Source organism: Carassius gibelio, chromosome B10 (genome assembly GCF_023724105.1).
Source record: "Carassius gibelio isolate Cgi1373 ecotype wild population from Czech Republic chromosome B10, carGib1.2-hapl.c, whole genome shotgun sequence".
In the NCBI taxonomy this organism is placed as follows: domain Eukaryota; kingdom Metazoa; phylum Chordata; class Actinopteri; order Cypriniformes; family Cyprinidae; genus Carassius; species Carassius gibelio.
The window spans coordinates 3,025,419-3,041,942 of record NC_068405.1 but is presented as its reverse complement, the minus strand read 5'-3'; the positions used below and the strand labels follow the sequence as shown (position 1 = coordinate 3,041,942).

The 16,524-nt window shown below is 48.1% G+C and overlaps 32 non-coding genes across 32 annotated transcripts; 25 read left to right on the top strand and 7 right to left on the bottom strand.

Annotated features, from left to right (window-relative positions):
• Positions 1-115: 115 nt before the first annotated feature.
• On the top strand, positions 116-187 carry trnaq-uug (transfer RNA glutamine (anticodon UUG)). The gene has a single exon. It is a non-coding gene; the product is annotated as a tRNA-Gln (tRNA).
• Positions 188-1,044: 857 nt separating this feature from the next.
• Positions 1,045-1,117, bottom strand: trnaa-agc (transfer RNA alanine (anticodon AGC)). Its single transcript has one exon. It is a non-coding gene; the product is annotated as a tRNA-Ala (tRNA).
• Positions 1,118-2,053: 936 nt separating this feature from the next.
• Positions 2,054-2,125, top strand: trnap-ugg (transfer RNA proline (anticodon UGG)). The gene has a single exon. It is a non-coding gene; the product is annotated as a tRNA-Pro (tRNA).
• Positions 2,126-2,222: 97 nt separating this feature from the next.
• Positions 2,223-2,296, top strand: trnai-aau (transfer RNA isoleucine (anticodon AAU)). The gene has a single exon. It is a non-coding gene; the product is annotated as a tRNA-Ile (tRNA).
• Positions 2,297-2,402: 106 nt separating this feature from the next.
• trnaf-gaa (transfer RNA phenylalanine (anticodon GAA)) lies at positions 2,403-2,475 on the top strand. Its single transcript has one exon. It is a non-coding gene; the product is annotated as a tRNA-Phe (tRNA).
• Positions 2,476-2,610: 135 nt separating this feature from the next.
• Positions 2,611-2,682, top strand: trnaq-uug (transfer RNA glutamine (anticodon UUG)). The gene has a single exon. It is a non-coding gene; the product is annotated as a tRNA-Gln (tRNA).
• Positions 2,683-3,539: 857 nt separating this feature from the next.
• On the bottom strand, positions 3,540-3,612 carry trnaa-agc (transfer RNA alanine (anticodon AGC)). Its single transcript has one exon. It is a non-coding gene; the product is annotated as a tRNA-Ala (tRNA).
• A 936-nt stretch (positions 3,613-4,548) lies between these two features.
• trnap-ugg (transfer RNA proline (anticodon UGG)) lies at positions 4,549-4,620 on the top strand. The gene has a single exon. It is a non-coding gene; the product is annotated as a tRNA-Pro (tRNA).
• Positions 4,621-4,717: 97 nt separating this feature from the next.
• Positions 4,718-4,791, top strand: trnai-aau (transfer RNA isoleucine (anticodon AAU)). Its single transcript has one exon. It is a non-coding gene; the product is annotated as a tRNA-Ile (tRNA).
• Positions 4,792-4,897: 106 nt separating this feature from the next.
• On the top strand, positions 4,898-4,970 carry trnaf-gaa (transfer RNA phenylalanine (anticodon GAA)). Its single transcript has one exon. It is a non-coding gene; the product is annotated as a tRNA-Phe (tRNA).
• Positions 4,971-5,105: 135 nt separating this feature from the next.
• On the top strand, positions 5,106-5,177 carry trnaq-uug (transfer RNA glutamine (anticodon UUG)). The gene has a single exon. It is a non-coding gene; the product is annotated as a tRNA-Gln (tRNA).
• Positions 5,178-6,034: 857 nt separating this feature from the next.
• Positions 6,035-6,107, bottom strand: trnaa-agc (transfer RNA alanine (anticodon AGC)). The gene has a single exon. It is a non-coding gene; the product is annotated as a tRNA-Ala (tRNA).
• Positions 6,108-7,043: 936 nt separating this feature from the next.
• On the top strand, positions 7,044-7,115 carry trnap-ugg (transfer RNA proline (anticodon UGG)). Its single transcript has one exon. It is a non-coding gene; the product is annotated as a tRNA-Pro (tRNA).
• A 97-nt stretch (positions 7,116-7,212) lies between these two features.
• trnai-aau (transfer RNA isoleucine (anticodon AAU)) lies at positions 7,213-7,286 on the top strand. The gene has a single exon. It is a non-coding gene; the product is annotated as a tRNA-Ile (tRNA).
• Positions 7,287-7,392: 106 nt separating this feature from the next.
• On the top strand, positions 7,393-7,465 carry trnaf-gaa (transfer RNA phenylalanine (anticodon GAA)). The gene has a single exon. It is a non-coding gene; the product is annotated as a tRNA-Phe (tRNA).
• Positions 7,466-7,600: 135 nt separating this feature from the next.
• Positions 7,601-7,672, top strand: trnaq-uug (transfer RNA glutamine (anticodon UUG)). Its single transcript has one exon. It is a non-coding gene; the product is annotated as a tRNA-Gln (tRNA).
• An 857-nt stretch (positions 7,673-8,529) lies between these two features.
• Positions 8,530-8,602, bottom strand: trnaa-agc (transfer RNA alanine (anticodon AGC)). The gene has a single exon. It is a non-coding gene; the product is annotated as a tRNA-Ala (tRNA).
• Positions 8,603-9,538: 936 nt separating this feature from the next.
• On the top strand, positions 9,539-9,610 carry trnap-ugg (transfer RNA proline (anticodon UGG)). The gene has a single exon. It is a non-coding gene; the product is annotated as a tRNA-Pro (tRNA).
• A 97-nt stretch (positions 9,611-9,707) lies between these two features.
• trnai-aau (transfer RNA isoleucine (anticodon AAU)) lies at positions 9,708-9,781 on the top strand. The gene has a single exon. It is a non-coding gene; the product is annotated as a tRNA-Ile (tRNA).
• Positions 9,782-9,887: 106 nt separating this feature from the next.
• Positions 9,888-9,960, top strand: trnaf-gaa (transfer RNA phenylalanine (anticodon GAA)). Its single transcript has one exon. It is a non-coding gene; the product is annotated as a tRNA-Phe (tRNA).
• Positions 9,961-10,095: 135 nt separating this feature from the next.
• On the top strand, positions 10,096-10,167 carry trnaq-uug (transfer RNA glutamine (anticodon UUG)). The gene has a single exon. It is a non-coding gene; the product is annotated as a tRNA-Gln (tRNA).
• Positions 10,168-11,024: 857 nt separating this feature from the next.
• Positions 11,025-11,097, bottom strand: trnaa-agc (transfer RNA alanine (anticodon AGC)). Its single transcript has one exon. It is a non-coding gene; the product is annotated as a tRNA-Ala (tRNA).
• Positions 11,098-12,033: 936 nt separating this feature from the next.
• Positions 12,034-12,105, top strand: trnap-ugg (transfer RNA proline (anticodon UGG)). The gene has a single exon. It is a non-coding gene; the product is annotated as a tRNA-Pro (tRNA).
• A 97-nt stretch (positions 12,106-12,202) lies between these two features.
• trnai-aau (transfer RNA isoleucine (anticodon AAU)) lies at positions 12,203-12,276 on the top strand. Its single transcript has one exon. It is a non-coding gene; the product is annotated as a tRNA-Ile (tRNA).
• Positions 12,277-12,382: 106 nt separating this feature from the next.
• On the top strand, positions 12,383-12,455 carry trnaf-gaa (transfer RNA phenylalanine (anticodon GAA)). Its single transcript has one exon. It is a non-coding gene; the product is annotated as a tRNA-Phe (tRNA).
• Positions 12,456-12,590: 135 nt separating this feature from the next.
• trnaq-uug (transfer RNA glutamine (anticodon UUG)) lies at positions 12,591-12,662 on the top strand. Its single transcript has one exon. It is a non-coding gene; the product is annotated as a tRNA-Gln (tRNA).
• An 857-nt stretch (positions 12,663-13,519) lies between these two features.
• On the bottom strand, positions 13,520-13,592 carry trnaa-agc (transfer RNA alanine (anticodon AGC)). The gene has a single exon. It is a non-coding gene; the product is annotated as a tRNA-Ala (tRNA).
• Positions 13,593-14,528: 936 nt separating this feature from the next.
• Positions 14,529-14,600, top strand: trnap-ugg (transfer RNA proline (anticodon UGG)). The gene has a single exon. It is a non-coding gene; the product is annotated as a tRNA-Pro (tRNA).
• Positions 14,601-14,697: 97 nt separating this feature from the next.
• Positions 14,698-14,771, top strand: trnai-aau (transfer RNA isoleucine (anticodon AAU)). The gene has a single exon. It is a non-coding gene; the product is annotated as a tRNA-Ile (tRNA).
• A 106-nt stretch (positions 14,772-14,877) lies between these two features.
• trnaf-gaa (transfer RNA phenylalanine (anticodon GAA)) lies at positions 14,878-14,950 on the top strand. The gene has a single exon. It is a non-coding gene; the product is annotated as a tRNA-Phe (tRNA).
• Positions 14,951-15,085: 135 nt separating this feature from the next.
• trnaq-uug (transfer RNA glutamine (anticodon UUG)) lies at positions 15,086-15,157 on the top strand. The gene has a single exon. It is a non-coding gene; the product is annotated as a tRNA-Gln (tRNA).
• An 857-nt stretch (positions 15,158-16,014) lies between these two features.
• Positions 16,015-16,087, bottom strand: trnaa-agc (transfer RNA alanine (anticodon AGC)). Its single transcript has one exon. It is a non-coding gene; the product is annotated as a tRNA-Ala (tRNA).
• Between the last annotated feature and the right edge of the window lie 437 nt (positions 16,088-16,524).

Genomic DNA, 16,524 nt, shown 5'->3' with positions numbered 1-16,524 from the left:
TTTTTTGAGGCGGGCCAGTGACCAAAAATCACTGGGTTCCAACTTCTCTGTATAACTGCTTCCCCACTGCTGCGGAGCTATCTGTTTCCCAGTTGGCCACCAAACAAGCAGTTTCGGTTCCATGGTGTAATGGTCAGCACTCTGGGCTTTGAATCCAGTGATCTGAGTTCGAATCTCGGTGGAACCTGTGTGCTTTCCTGCCGCAGGAAAAGATAAAAACAGCACTAGGTTGTCACTGGTGACAGTCTTTGTGGCCCTGTGCGCAACGGCTGCTCCAGGTAAGGTTTCATGGTGTAATGGTTAGCACTCTGAATCCAGTGATCTGAGTTCAAATCGCGGTGGGACCACTTTTTGCAACCAATTTGCGCAGGACCATGTCTGAAATACTTTTTGGCAGCTTTGAGTCCAAAAAAATTAACTAACGTAGAGACTGTGGCAGCTTTGCATCGATGCCCAGTCGGTCTCTTTAGGGCACTGGTTCTCAAACCTGTCCTGGAGGCACCCCTGCCCTGCACAGTTTGATTGTCTGCCTTATTAGACACACCCAAATAAGGTCTTGCGGTCTCTATAAAAGAGTTGATGATTTGAAACAGGTGTGATAGATGAGGGAAACATTCAAAATGTGTAGGGCAGGGGTGCCTCCAGGACAGGTTTGAAAACCACTGCTTTAGGGAACTGTGTGTAAAATGGCAATGTTTTGCAACCAATTTGCACAGGACCATGTCTGAAATACTTTTTGGCAGCTGTGAGCCCCAAAAAAAGCTAACGTGGGAGTGTCGCAGCATTGCGTCAGTGCTCAGTCGGTCTCTTTAGGGCAATGGTTTTCAAACCTTTCCTGGAGGCAACCCTGTCCTGAACATTTCGTATGTCTCCCTTATTAGACACACCCAAATCAGGTCTTGCAGTCTCTATTAATGAGCTGATGATTTGAAACTGGTGTGTTAGATGAGGGGAAATGCAAAATGTGCAGGGCAGGGATGCCTCCAGGAAAGGGTTGAAAACCACTGATTTAGGGATGTGTGAGTAAAAGGGCAGGAGCCAACTTGGAGAATGCGGGCATCGATCCCGCTACCTCTCGCATGCTAAGCGAGCGCTCTACCATTTGAGCTAATTCCCCTGGCCTTTCAAGAATGACGAGCATAGCTGCGAATGACCGGCTTGATGCAAAGAGGCCGTCCCTCCTCTGGGCTTGCACCTTTGCACTGGCCGCGATTGTGTTGTCGAATTAACAAAGAGATTTAGCTTTTGTGTTAAAGGACCTTCTCGGTCTTGTTACGCCAGTATGCATGTGCGGATTCTTGTATTATGCAGACCACCTTGCATCACTCGGGTCACGCAGACAACTTCTCACCTCTTTTTCTCACACTGACTTAAAGAATAAGGAAGCGGTTCTCCATTCCAGTCCTCGCTCCCCAAAGGTCTGCATATTTTGCATGTCTCTCTTTGTTAGCACACCTGATTTGGATAATCAGCTCATTAGAAGTGAGCTCCTTGCGATTGACATGGTCCCTACACAGTGTTCATTGCTCCCCACTCCCTGAGCAGGGGAAATCCGTCGAAGTTTACTTCTCTTTGGAACATTGGTTCACGGATTTGCGCTGCGCAACGTCTTCACACATGGACAAGTGTGACATCATATACCTCTGTATACCTCTGTACACCTCTGTGCTAGTCACTTTGAACTGAACGTACACATACGCTCTGAACTTGAATCACGGAGGGATGTCATGTGATGTCCACTTCTCAGGGCACTTACGTTTGAATGGAACAAAAGTCTGAAGCTATACGAGAAACATACAAAATCTGAAGAGCAGGGGGCTCGAGGACTAGAATTGAGAACCGCTGGTCTAAGTGACATCTGACAGTTTCAGCTGTCCTCCCTAACATCCCTCTACATGTTAGATACAGCCACATTTTTAGGTCAGTTAAGAGGCCAACTTGCGTTCGTTAGCCTTTAACACTGTCTCGAGGTCTTTGATTGCTTCCACGTTAGTTCATGTTCCTTCTTTTATTGATGCTGCACTAGCTCTTTTTTCTCGGCCCAGCACAGGAAGGCTCGTTGGTCTAGGGGTATGATTCTCGCTTTGGGTGCGAGAGGTCCCGGGTTCAAATCCCGGACGAGCCCTTGGTCGGGATAAAACAGGAAGCTTTGTTGTCTCATTGCGTTCACTAACATTGAGGCAGTTTTTTATTCAATCGGGTAGAGACAGATGGCTAAGGGAGGCCGGTTAGCTCAGATGGTTAGAGCGTGGTGCTAATAACGCCAAGGTTGCGGGTTCGATCCCCGTACTGGCCAGCTGTTTTTATTGTCTGGGGGCTCATCTCTGCTCTGCTCTTCTCCTGTGACAAAGAGTAGGGTGATCTCACTGAAATCCCTGCTTGCTAAGCAGGAGCTTGTTGTGGCCGAAATAGCTCAGTTGGGAGAGCGTTAGACTGAAGATCTAAAGGTGCCTGGTTCGATCCCGGGTTTCGGCAAAATCTCCCACTCTTTTCCGTTTTTTGAGGCGGGCCAGTGACCAAAAATCACTGGGTTCCAACTTCTCTGTATAACTGCTTCCCCACTGCTGCGGAGCTATCTGTTTCCCAGTTGGCCACCAAACAAGCAGTTTCGGTTCCATGGTGTAATGGTCAGCACTCTGGGCTTTGAATCCAGTGATCTGAGTTCGAATCTCGGTGGAACCTGTGTGCTTTCCTGCCGCAGGAAAAGATAAAAACAGCACTAGGTTGTCACTGGTGACAGTCTTTGTGGCCCTGTGCGCAACGGCTGCTCCAGGTAAGGTTTCATGGTGTAATGGTTAGCACTCTGAATCCAGTGATCTGAGTTCAAATCGCGGTGGGACCACTTTTTGCAACCAATTTGCGCAGGACCATGTCTGAAATACTTTTTGGCAGCTTTGAGTCCAAAAAAATTAACTAACGTAGAGACTGTGGCAGCTTTGCATCGATGCCCAGTCGGTCTCTTTAGGGCACTGGTTCTCAAACCTGTCCTGGAGGCACCCCTGCCCTGCACAGTTTGATTGTCTGCCTTATTAGACACACCCAAATAAGGTCTTGCGGTCTCTATAAAAGAGTTGATGATTTGAAACAGGTGTGATAGATGAGGGAAACATTCAAAATGTGTAGGGCAGGGGTGCCTCCAGGACAGGTTTGAAAACCACTGCTTTAGGGAACTGTGTGTAAAATGGCAATGTTTTGCAACCAATTTGCACAGGACCATGTCTGAAATACTTTTTGGCAGCTGTGAGCCCCAAAAAAAGCTAACGTGGGAGTGTCGCAGCATTGCGTCAGTGCTCAGTCGGTCTCTTTAGGGCAATGGTTTTCAAACCTTTCCTGGAGGCAACCCTGTCCTGAATATTTCGTATGTCTCCCTTATTAGACACACCCAAATCAGGTCTTGCAGTCTCTATTAATGAGCTGATGATTTGAAACCGGTGTGTTAGATGAGGGGAAATGCAAAATGTGCAGGGCAGGGATGCCTCCAGGAAAGGGTTGAAAACCACTGATTTAGGGATGTGTGAGTAAAAGGGCAGGAGCCAACTTGGAGAATGCGGGCATCGATCCCGCTACCTCTCGCATGCTAAGCGAGCGCTCTACCATTTGAGCTAATTCCCCTGGCCTTTCAAGAATGACGAGCATAGCTGCGAATGACCGGCTTGATGCAAAGAGGCCGTCCCTCCTCTGGGCTTGCACCTTTGCACTGGCCGCGATTGTGTTGTCGAATTAACAAAGAGATTTAGCTTTTGTGTTAAAGGACCTTCTCGGTCTTGTTACGCCAGTATGCATGTGCGGATTCTTGTATTATGCAGACCACCTTGCATCACTCGGGTCACGCAGACAACTTCTCACCTCTTTTTCTCACACTGACTTAAAGAATAAGGAAGCGGTTCTCCATTCCAGTCCTCGCTCCCCAAAGGTCTGCATATTTTGCATGTCTCTCTTTGTTAGCACACCTGATTTGGATAATCAGCTCATTAGAAGTGAGCTCCTTGCGATTGACATGGTCCCTACACAGTGTTCATTGCTCCCCACTCCCTGAGCAGGGGAAATCCGTCGAAGTTTACTTCACTTTGGAACATTGGTTCACGGATTTGCGCTGCGCAACGTCTTCACACATGGACAAGTGTGACATCATATACCTCTGTATACCTCTGTACACCTCTGTGTTAGTCACTTTGAACTGAACGTACACATACGCTCTGAACTTGAATCACGGAGGGATGTCATGTGATGTCCACTTCTCAGGGCACTTACGTTTGAATGGAACAAATGTCTGAAGCTATACGAGAAACATACAAAATCTGAAGAGCAGGGGGCTCGAGGACTGGAATTGAGAACCGCTGGTCTAAGTGACATCTGACAGTTTCAGCTGTCCTCCCTAACATCCCTCTACATGTTAGATACAGCCACCTTTTTAGGTCAGTTAAGAGGCCAACTTGCGTTCGTTAGCCTTTAACACTGTCTCGAGGTCTTTGATTGCTTCCACGTTAGTTCATGTTCCTTCTTTTATTGATGCTGCACTAGCTCTTTTTTCTCGGCCCAGCACAGGAAGGCTCGTTGGTCTAGGGGTATGATTCTCGCTTTGGGTGCGAGAGGTCCCGGGTTCAAATCCCGGACGAGCCCTTGGTCGGGATAAAACGTGAAGCTTTGTTGTCTCATTGCGTTCACTGACATTGAGGCAGTTTTTTATTCAATCGGGTAGAGACAGATGGCTAAGGGAGGCCGGTTAGCTCAGATGGTTAGAGAGTGGTGCTAATAACGCCAAGGTCGCGGGTTCGATCCCCGTACTGGCCAGCTGTTTTTATTGTCTGGGGGCTCATCTCTGCTCTGCTCTTCTCCTGTGACAAAGAGTAGGGTGATCTCACTGAAATCCCTGCTTGCTAAGCAGGAGCTTGTTGTGGCCGAAATAGCTCAGTTGGGAGAGCGTTAGACTGAAGATCTAAAGGTGCCTGGTTCGATCCCGGGTTTCGGCAAAATCTCCCACTCTTTTCCGTTTTTTGAGGCGGGCCAGTGACCAAAAATCACTGGGTTCCAACTTCTCTGTATAACTGCTTCCCCACTGCCACGGAGCTATCTGTTTCCCAGTTGGCCACCAAACAAGCAGTTTCGGTTCCATGGTGTAATGGTCAGCACTCTGGGCTTTGAATCCAGTGATCTGAGTTCGAATCTCGGTGGAACCTGTGTGCTTTCCTGCCGCAGGAAAAGATAAAAACAGCACTAGGTTGTCACTGGTGACAGTCTTTGTGGCCCTGTGCGCAACGGCTGCTCCAGGTAAGGTTTCATGGTGTAATGGTTAGCACTCTGAATCCAGTGATCTGAGTTCAAATCGCGGTGGGACCACTTTTTGCAACCAATTTGCGCAGGACCATGTCTGAAATACTTTTTGGCAGCTTTGAGTCCAAAAAAATTAACTAACGTAGAGACTGTGGCAGCTTTGCATCGATGCCCAGTCGGTCTCTTAAGGGCACTGGTTCTCAAACCTGTCCTGGAGGCACCCCTGCCCTGCACAGTTTGATTGTCTGCCTTATTAGACACACCCAAATAAGGTCTTGCGGTCTCTATAAAAGAGTTGATGATTTGAAACAGGTGTGATAGATGAGGGAAACATTCAAAATGTGTAGGGCAGGGGTGCCTCCAGGACAGGTTTGAAAACCACTGCTTTAGGGAACTGTGTGTAAAATGGCAATGTTTTGCAACCAATTTGCACAGGACCATGTCTGAAATACTTTTTGGCAGCTGTGAGCCCCAAAAAAAGCTAACGTGGGAGTGTCGCAGCATTGCGTCAGTGCTCAGTCGGTCTCTTTAGGGCAATGGTTTTCAAACCTTTCCTGGAGGCAACCCTGTCCTGAATATTTCGTATGTCTCCCTTATTAGACACACCCAAATCAGGTCTTGCAGTCTCTATTAATGAGCTGATGATTTGAAACCGGTGTGTTAGATGAGGGGAAATGCAAAATGTGCAGGGCAGGGATGCCTCCAGGAAAGGGTTGAAAACCACTGATTTAGGGATGTGTGAGTAAAAGGGCAGGAGCCAACTTGGAGAATGCGGGCATCGATCCCGCTACCTCTCGCATGCTAAGCGAGCGCTCTACCATTTGAGCTAATTCCCCTGGCCTTTCAAGAATGACGAGCATAGCTGCGAATGACCGGCTTGATGCAAAGAGGCCGTCCCTCCTCTGGGCTTGCACCTTTGCACTGGCCGCGATTGTGTTGTCGAATTAACAAAGAGATTTAGCTTTTGTGTTAAAGGACCTTCTCGGTCTTGTTACGCCAGTATGCATGTGCGGATTCTTGTATTATGCAGACCACCTTGCATCACTCGGGTCACGCAGACAACTTCTCACCTCTTTTTCTCACACTGACTTAAAGAATAAGGAAGCGGTTCTCCATTCCAGTCCTCGCTCCCCAAAGGTCTGCATATTTTGCATGTCTCTCTTTGTTAGCACACCTGATTTGGATAATCAGCTCATTAGAAGTGAGCTCCTTGCGATTGACATGGTCCCTACACAGTGTTCATTGCTCCCCACTCCCTGAGCAGGGGAAATCCGTCGAAGTTTACTTCACTTTGGAACATTGGTTCACGGATTTGCGCTGCGCAACGTCTTCACACATGGACAAGTGTGACATCATATACCTCTGTATACCTCTGTACACCTCTGTGTTAGTCACTTTGAACTGAACGTACACATACGCTCTGAACTTGAATCACGGAGGGATGTCATGTGATGTCCACTTCTCAGGGCACTTACGTTTGAATGGAACAAATGTCTGAAGCTATACGAGAAACATACAAAATCTGAAGAGCAGGGGGCTCGAGGACTGGAATTGAGAACCGCTGGTCTAAGTGACATCTGACAGTTTCAGCTGTCCTCCCTAACATCCCTCTACATGTTAGATACAGCCACCTTTTTAGGTCAGTTAAGAGGCCAACTTGCGTTCGTTAGCCTTTAACACTGTCTCGAGGTCTTTGATTGCTTCCACGTTAGTTCATGTTCCTTCTTTTATTGATGCTGCACTAGCTCTTTTTTCTCGGCCCAGCACAGGAAGGCTCGTTGGTCTAGGGGTATGATTCTCGCTTTGGGTGCGAGAGGTCCCGGGTTCAAATCCCGGACGAGCCCTTGGTCGGGATAAAACGTGAAGCTTTGTTGTCTCATTGCGTTCACTGACATTGAGGCAGTTTTTTATTCAATCGGGTAGAGACAGATGGCTAAGGGAGGCCGGTTAGCTCAGATGGTTAGAGCGTGGTGCTAATAACGCCAAGGTCGCGGGTTCGATCCCCGTACTGGCCAGCTGTTTTTATTGTCTGGGGGCTCATCTCTGCTCTGCTCTTCTCCTGTGACAAAGAGTAGGGTGATCTCACTGAAATCCCTGCTTGCTAAGCAGGAGCTTGTTGTGGCCGAAATAGCTCAGTTGGGAGAGCGTTAGACTGAAGATCTAAAGGTCCCTGGTTCTATCCCGGGTTTCGGCAAAATCTCCCACTCTTTTCCGTTTTTTGAGGCGGGCCAGTGACCAAAAATCACTGGGTTCCAACTTCTCTGTATAACTGCTTCCCCACTGCCACGGAGCTATCTGTTTCCCAGTTGGCCACCAAACAAGCAGTTTCGGTTCCATGGTGTAATGGTCAGCACTCTGGGCTTTGAATCCAGTGATCTGAGTTCGAATCTCGGTGGAACCTGTGTGCTTTCCTGCCGCAGGAAAAGATAAAAACAGCACTAGGTTGTCACTGGTGACAGTCTTTGTGGCCCTGTGCGCAACGGCTGCTCCAGGTAAGGTTTCATGGTGTAATGGTTAGCACTCTGAATCCAGTGATCTGAGTTCAAATCGCGGTGGGACCACTTTTTGCAACCAATTTGCGCAGGACCATGTCTGAAATACTTTTTGGCAGCTTTGAGTCCAAAAAAATTAACTAACGTAGAGACTGTGGCAGCTTTGCATCGATGCCCAGTCGGTCTCTTTAGGGCACTGGTTCTCAAACCTGTCCTGGAGGCACCCCTGCCCTGCACAGTTTGATTGTCTGCCTTATTAGACACACCCAAATAAGGTCTTGCGGTCTCTATAAAAGAGTTGATGATTTGAAACAGGTGTGATAGATGAGGGAAACATTCAAAATGTGTAGGGCAGGGGTGCCTCCAGGACAGGTTTGAAAACCACTGCTTTAGGGAACTGTGTGTAAAATGGCAATGTTTTGCAACCAATTTGCACAGGACCATGTCTGAAATACTTTTTGGCAGCTGTGAGCCCCAAAAAAAGCTAACGTGGGAGTGTCGCAGCATTGCGTCAGTGCTCAGTCGGTCTCTTTAGGGCAATGGTTTTCAAACCTTTCCTGGAGGCAACCCTGTCCTGAATATTTCGTATGTCTCCCTTATTAGACACACCCAAATCAGGTCTTGCAGTCTCTATTAATGAGCTGATGATTTGAAACCGGTGTGTTAGATGAGGGGAAATGCAAAATGTGCAGGGCAGGGATGCCTCCAGGAAAGGGTTGAAAACCACTGATTTAGGGATGTGTGAGTAAAAGGGCAGGAGCCAACTTGGAGAATGCGGGCATCGATCCCGCTACCTCTCGCATGCTAAGCGAGCGCTCTACCATTTGAGCTAATTCCCCTGGCCTTTCAAGAATGACGAGCATAGCTGCGAATGACCGGCTTGATGCAAAGAGGCCGTCCCTCCTCTGGGCTTGCACCTTTGCACTGGCCGCGATTGTGTTGTCGAATTAACAAAGAGATTTAGCTTTTGTGTTAAAGGACCTTCTCGGTCTTGTTACGCCAGTATGCATGTGCGGATTCTTGTATTATGCAGACCACCTTGCATCACTCGGGTCACGCAGACAACTTCTCACCTCTTTTTCTCACACTGACTTAAAGAATAAGGAAGCGGTTCTCCATTCCAGTCCTCGCTCCCCAAAGGTCTGCATATTTTGCATGTCTCTCTTTGTTAGCACACCTGATTTGGATAATCAGCTCATTAGAAGTGAGCTCCTTGCGATTGACATGGTCCCTACACAGTGTTCATTGCTCCCCACTCCCTGAGCAGGGGAAATCCGTCGAAGTTTACTTCACTTTGGAACATTGGTTCACGGATTTGCGCTGCGCAACGTCTTCACACATGGACAAGTGTGACATCATATACCTCTGTATACCTCTGTACACCTCTGTGTTAGTCACTTTGAACTGAACGTACACATACGCTCTGAACTTGAATCACGGAGGGATGTCATGTGATGTCCACTTCTCAGGGCACTTACGTTTGAATGGAACAAATGTCTGAAGCTATACGAGAAACATACAAAATCTGAAGAGCAGGGGGCTCGAGGACTGGAATTGAGAACCGCTGGTCTAAGTGACATCTGACAGTTTCAGCTGTCCTCCCTAACATCCCTCTACATGTTAGATACAGCCACCTTTTTAGGTCAGTTAAGAGGCCAACTTGCGTTCGTTAGCCTTTAACACTGTCTCGAGGTCTTTGATTGCTTCCACGTTAGTTCATGTTCCTTCTTTTATTGATGCTGCACTAGCTCTTTTTTCTCGGCCCAGCACAGGAAGGCTCGTTGGTCTAGGGGTATGATTCTCGCTTTGGGTGCGAGAGGTCCCGGGTTCAAATCCCGGACGAGCCCTTGGTCGGGATAAAACGTGAAGCTTTGTTGTCTCATTGCGTTCACTGACATTGAGGCAGTTTTTTATTCAATCGGGTAGAGACAGATGGCTAAGGGAGGCCGGTTAGCTCAGATGGTTAGAGCGTGGTGCTAATAACGCCAAGGTCGCGGGTTCGATCCCCGTACTGGCCAGCTGTTTTTATTGTCTGGGGGCTCATCTCTGCTCTGCTCTTCTCCTGTGACAAAGAGTAGGGTGATCTCACTGAAATCCCTGCTTGCTAAGCAGGAGCTTGTTGTGGCCGAAATAGCTCAGTTGGGAGAGCGTTAGACTGAAGATCTAAAGGTCCCTGGTTCTATCCCGGGTTTCGGCAAAATCTCCCACTCTTTTCCGTTTTTTGAGGCGGGCCAGTGACCAAAAATCACTGGGTTCCAACTTCTCTGTATAACTGCTTCCCCACTGCCACGGAGCTATCTGTTTCCCAGTTGGCCACCAAACAAGCAGTTTCGGTTCCATGGTGTAATGGTCAGCACTCTGGGCTTTGAATCCAGTGATCTGAGTTCGAATCTCGGTGGAACCTGTGTGCTTTCCTGCCGCAGGAAAAGATAAAAACAGCACTAGGTTGTCACTGGTGACAGTCTTTGTGGCCCTGTGCGCAACGGCTGCTCCAGGTAAGGTTTCATGGTGTAATGGTTAGCACTCTGAATCCAGTGATCTGAGTTCAAATCGCGGTGGGACCACTTTTTGCAACCAATTTGCGCAGGACCATGTCTGAAATACTTTTTGGCAGCTTTGAGTCCAAAAAAATTAACTAACGTAGAGACTGTGGCAGCTTTGCATCGATGCCCAGTCGGTCTCTTTAGGGCACTTGTTCTCAAACCTGTCCTGGAGGCACCCCTGCCCTGCACAGTTTGATTGTCTGCCTTATTAGACACACCCAAATAAGGTCTTGCGGTCTCTATAAAAGAGTTGATGATTTGAAACAGGTGTGATAGATGAGGGAAACATTCAAAATGTGTAGGGCAGGGGTGCCTCCAGGACAGGTTTGAAAACCACTGCTTTAGGGAACTGTGTGTAAAATGGCAATGTTTTGCAACCAATTTGCACAGGACCATGTCTGAAATACTTTTTGGCAGCTGTGAGCCCCAAAAAAAGCTAACGTGGGAGTGTCGCAGCATTGCGTCAGTGCTCAGTCGGTCTCTTTAGGGCAATGGTTTTCAAACCTTTCCTGGAGGCAACCCTGTCCTGAACATTTCGTATGTCTCCCTTATTAGACACACCCAAATCAGGTCTTGCAGTCTCTATTAATGAGCTGATGATTTGAAACTGGTGTGTTAGATGAGGGGAAATGCAAAATGTGCAGGGCAGGGATGCCTCCAGGAAAGGGTTGAAAACCACTGATTTAGGGATGTGTGAGTAAAAGGGCAGGAGCCAACTTGGAGAATGCGGGCATCGATCCCGCTACCTCTCGCATGCTAAGCGAGCGCTCTACCATTTGAGCTAATTCCCCTGGCCTTTCAAGAATGACGAGCATAGCTGCGAATGACCGGCTTGATGCAAAGAGGCCGTCCCTCCTCTGGGCTTGCACCTTTGCACTGGCCGCGATTGTGTTGTCGAATTAACAAAGAGATTTAGCTTTTGTGTTAAAGGACCTTCTCGGTCTTGTTACGCCAGTATGCATGTGCGGATTCTTGTATTATGCAGACCACCTTGCATCACTCGGGTCACGCAGACAACTTCTCACCTCTTTTTCTCACACTGACTTAAAGAATAAGGAAGCGGTTCTCCATTCCAGTCCTCGCTCCCCAAAGGTCTGCATATTTTGCATGTCTCTCTTTGTTAGCACACCTGATTTGGATAATCAGCTCATTAGAAGTGAGCTCCTTGCGATTGACATGGTCCCTACACAGTGTTCATTGCTCCCCACTCCCTGAGCAGGGGAAATCCGTCGAAGTTTACTTCTCTTTGGAACATTGGTTCACGGATTTGCGCTGCGCAACGTCTTCACACATGGACAAGTGTGACATCATATACCTCTGTATACCTCTGTACACCTCTGTGCTAGTCACTTTGAACTGAACGTACACATACGCTCTGAACTTGAATCACGGAGGGATGTCATGTGATGTCCACTTCTCAGGGCACTTACGTTTGAATGGAACAAAAGTCTGAAGCTATACGAGAAACATACAAAATCTGAAGAGCAGGGGGCTCGAGGACTGGAATTGAGAACCGCTGGTCTAAGTGACATCTGACAGTTTCAGCTGTCCTCCCTAACATCCCTCTACATGTTAGATACAGCCACATTTTTAGGTCAGTTAAGAGGCCAACTTGCGTTCGTTAGCCTTTAACACTGTCTCGAGGTCTTTGATTGCTTCCACGTTAGTTCATGTTCCTTCTTTTATTGATGCTGCACTAGCTCTTTTTTCTCGGCCCAGCACAGGAAGGCTCGTTGGTCTAGGGGTATGATTCTCGCTTTGGGTGCGAGAGGTCCCGGGTTCAAATCCCGGACGAGCCCTTGGTCGGGATAAAACAGGAAGCTTTGTTGTCTCATTGCGTTCACTAACATTGAGGCAGTTTTTTATTCAATCGGGTAGAGACAGATGGCTAAGGGAGGCCGGTTAGCTCAGATGGTTAGAGCGTGGTGCTAATAACGCCAAGGTCGCGGGTTCGATCCCCGTACTGGCCAGCTGTTTTTATTGTCTGGGGGCTCATCTCTGCTCTGCTCTTCTCCTGTGACAAAGAGTAGGGTGATCTCACTGAAATCCCTGCTTGCTAAGCAGGAGCTTGTTGTGGCCGAAATAGCTCAGTTGGGAGAGCGTTAGACTGAAGATCTAAAGGTGCCTGGTTCGATCCCGGGTTTCGGCAAAATCTCCCACTCTTTTCCGTTTTTTGAGGCGGGCCAGTGACCAAAAATCACTGGGTTCCAACTTCTCTGTATAACTGCTTCCCCACTGCTGCGGAGCTATCTGTTTCCCAGTTGGCCACCAAACAAGCAGTTTCGGTTCCATGGTGTAATGGTCAGCACTCTGGGCTTTGAATCCAGTGATCTGAGTTCGAATCTCGGTGGAACCTGTGTGCTTTCCTGCCGCAGGAAAAGATAAAAACAGCACTAGGTTGTCACTGGTGACAGTCTTTGTGGCCCTGTGCGCAACGGCTGCTCCAGGTAAGGTTTCATGGTGTAATGGTTAGCACTCTGAATCCAGTGATCTGAGTTCAAATCGCGGTGGGACCACTTTTTGCAACCAATTTGCGCAGGACCATGTCTGAAATACTTTTTGGCAGCTTTGAGTCCAAAAAAATTAACTAACGTAGAGACTGTGGCAGCTTTGCATCGATGCCCAGTCGGTCTCTTTAGGGCACTGGTTCTCAAACCTGTCCTGGAGGCACCCCTGCCCTGCACAGTTTGATTGTCTGCCTTATTAGACACACCCAAATAAGGTCTTGCGGTCTCTATAAAAGAGTTGATGATTTGAAACAGGTGTGATAGATGAGGGAAACATTCAAAATGTGTAGGGCAGGGGTGCCTCCAGGACAGGTTTGAAAACCACTGCTTTAGGGAACTGTGTGTAAAATGGCAATGTTTTGCAACCAATTTGCACAGGACCATGTCTGAAATACTTTTTGGCAGCTGTGAGCCCCAAAAAAAGCTAACGTGGGAGTGTCGCAGCATTGCGTCAGTGCTCAGTCGGTCTCTTTAGGGCAATGGTTTTCAAACCTTTCCTGGAGGCAACCCTGTCCTGAATATTTCGTATGTCTCCCTTATTAGACACACCCAAATCAGGTCTTGCAGTCTCTATTAATGAGCTGATGATTTGAAACCGGTGTGTTAGATGAGGGGAAATGCAAAATGTGCAGGGCAGGGATGCCTCCAGGAAAGGGTTGAAAACCACTGATTTAGGGATGTGTGAGTAAAAGGGCAGGAGCCAACTTGGAGAATGCGGGCATCGATCCCGCTACCTCTCGCATGCTAAGCGAGCGCTCTACCATTTGAGCTAATTCCCCTGGCCTTTCAAGAATGACGAGCATAGCTGCGAATGACCGGCTTGATGCAAAGAGGCCGTCCCTCCTCTGGGCTTGCACCTTTGCACTGGCCGCGATTGTGTTGTCGAATTAACAAAGAGATTTAGCTTTTGTGTTAAAGGACCTTCTCGGTCTTGTTACGCCAGTATGCATGTGCGGATTCTTGTATTATGCAGACCACCTTGCATCACTCGGGTCACGCAGACAACTTCTCACCTCTTTTTCTCACACTGACTTAAAGAATAAGGAAGCGGTTCTCCATTCCAGTCCTCGCTCCCCAAAGGTCTGCATATTTTGCATGTCTCTCTTTGTTAGCACACCTGATTTGGATAATCAGCTCATTAGAAGTGAGCTCCTTGCGATTGACATGGTCCCTACACAGTGTTCATTGCTCCCCACTCCCTGAGCAGGGGAAATCCGTCGAAGTTTACTTCACTTTGGAACATTGGTTCACGGATTTGCGCTGCGCAACGTCTTCACACATGGACAAGTGTGACATCATATACCTCTGTATACCTCTGTACACCTCTGTGTTAGTCACTTTGAACTGAACGTACACATACGCTCTGAACTTGAATCACGGAGGGATGTCATGTGATGTCCACTTCTCAGGGCACTTACGTTTGAATGGAACAAATGTCTGAAGCTATACGAGAAACATACAAAATCTGAAGAGCAGGGGGCTCGAGGACTGGAATTGAGAACCGCTGGTCTAAGTGACATCTGACAGTTTCAGCTGTCCTCCCTAACATCCCTCTACATGTTAGATACAGCCACCTTTTTAGGTCAGTTAAGAGGCCAACTTGCGTTCGTTAGCCTTTAACACTGTCTCGAGGTCTTTGATTGCTTCCACGTTAGTTCATGTTCCTTCTTTTATTGATGCTGCACTAGCTCTTTTTTCTCGGCCCAGCACAGGAAGGCTCGTTGGTCTAGGGGTATGATTCTCGCTTTGGGTGCGAGAGGTCCCGGGTTCAAATCCCGGACGAGCCCTTGGTCGGGATAAAACGTGAAGCTTTGTTGTCTCATTGCGTTCACTGACATTGAGGCAGTTTTTTATTCAATCGGGTAGAGACAGATGGCTAAGGGAGGCCGGTTAGCTCAGATGGTTAGAGAGTGGTGCTAATAACGCCAAGGTCGCGGGTTCGATCCCCGTACTGGCCAGCTGTTTTTATTGTCTGGGGGCTCATCTCTGCTCTGCTCTTCTCCTGTGACAAAGAGTAGGGTGATCTCACTGAAATCCCTGCTTGCTAAGCAGGAGCTTGTTGTGGCCGAAATAGCTCAGTTGGGAGAGCGTTAGACTGAAGATCTAAAGGTGCCTGGTTCGATCCCGGGTTTCGGCAAAATCTCCCACTCTTTTCCGTTTTTTGAGGCGGGCCAGTGACCAAAAATCACTGGGTTCCAACTTCTCTGTATAACTGCTTCCCCACTGCCACGGAGCTATCTGTTTCCCAGTTGGCCACCAAACAAGCAGTTTCGGTTCCATGGTGTAATGGTCAGCACTCTGGGCTTTGAATCCAGTGATCTGAGTTCGAATCTCGGTGGAACCTGTGTGCTTTCCTGCCGCAGGAAAAGATAAAAACAGCACTAGGTTGTCACTGGTGACAGTCTTTGTGGCCCTGTGCGCAACGGCTGCTCCAGGTAAGGTTTCATGGTGTAATGGTTAGCACTCTGAATCCAGTGATCTGAGTTCAAATCGCGGTGGGACCACTTTTTGCAACCAATTTGCGCAGGACCATGTCTGAAATACTTTTTGGCAGCTTTGAGTCCAAAAAAATTAACTAACGTAGAGACTGTGGCAGCTTTGCATCGATGCCCAGTCGGTCTCTTTAGGGCACTGGTTCTCAAACCTGTCCTGGAGGCACCCCTGCCCTGCACAGTTTGATTGTCTGCCTTATTAGACACACCCAAATAAGGTCTTGCGGTCTCTATAAAAGAGTTGATGATTTGAAACAGGTGTGATAGATGAGGGAAACATTCAAAATGTGTAGGGCAGGGGTGCCTCCAGGACAGGTTTGAAAACCACTGCTTTAGGGAACTGTGTGTAAAATGGCAATGTTTTGCAACCAATTTGCACAGGACCATGTCTGAAATACTTTTTGGCAGCTGTGAGCCCCAAAAAAAGCTAACGTGGGAGTGTCGCAGCATTGCGTCAGTGCTCAGTCGGTCTCTTTAGGGCAATGGTTTTCAAACCTTTCCTGGAGGCAACCCTGTCCTGAATATTTCGTATGTCTCCCTTATTAGACACACCCAAATCAGGTCTTGCAGTCTCTATTAATGAGCTGATGATTTGAAACCGGTGTGTTAGATGAGGGGAAATGCAAAATGTGCAGGGCAGGGATGCCTCCAGGAAAGGGTTGAAAACCACTGATTTAGGGATGTGTGAGTAAAAGGGCAGGAGCCAACTTGGAGAATGCGGGCATCGATCCCGCTACCTCTCGCATGCTAAGCGAGCGCTCTACCATTTGAGCTAATTCCCCTGGCCTTTCAAGAATGACGAGCATAGCTGCGAATGACCGGCTTGATGCAAAGAGGCCGTCCCTCCTCTGGGCTTGCACCTTTGCACTGGCCGCGATTGTGTTGTCGAATTAACAAAGAGATTTAGCTTTTGTGTTAAAGGACCTTCTCGGTCTTGTTACGCCAGTATGCATGTGCGGATTCTTGTATTATGCAGACCACCTTGCATCACTCGGGTCACGCAGACAACTTCTCACCTCTTTTTCTCACACTGACTTAAAGAATAAGGAAGCGGTTCTCCATTCCAGTCCTCGCTCCCCAAAGGTCTGCATATTTTGCATGTCTCTCTTTGTTAGCACACCTGATTTGGATAATCAGCTCATTAGAAGTGAGCTCCTTGCGATTGACATGGTCCCTACACAGTGTTCATTGCTCCCCACTCCCTGAGCAGGGGAAATCC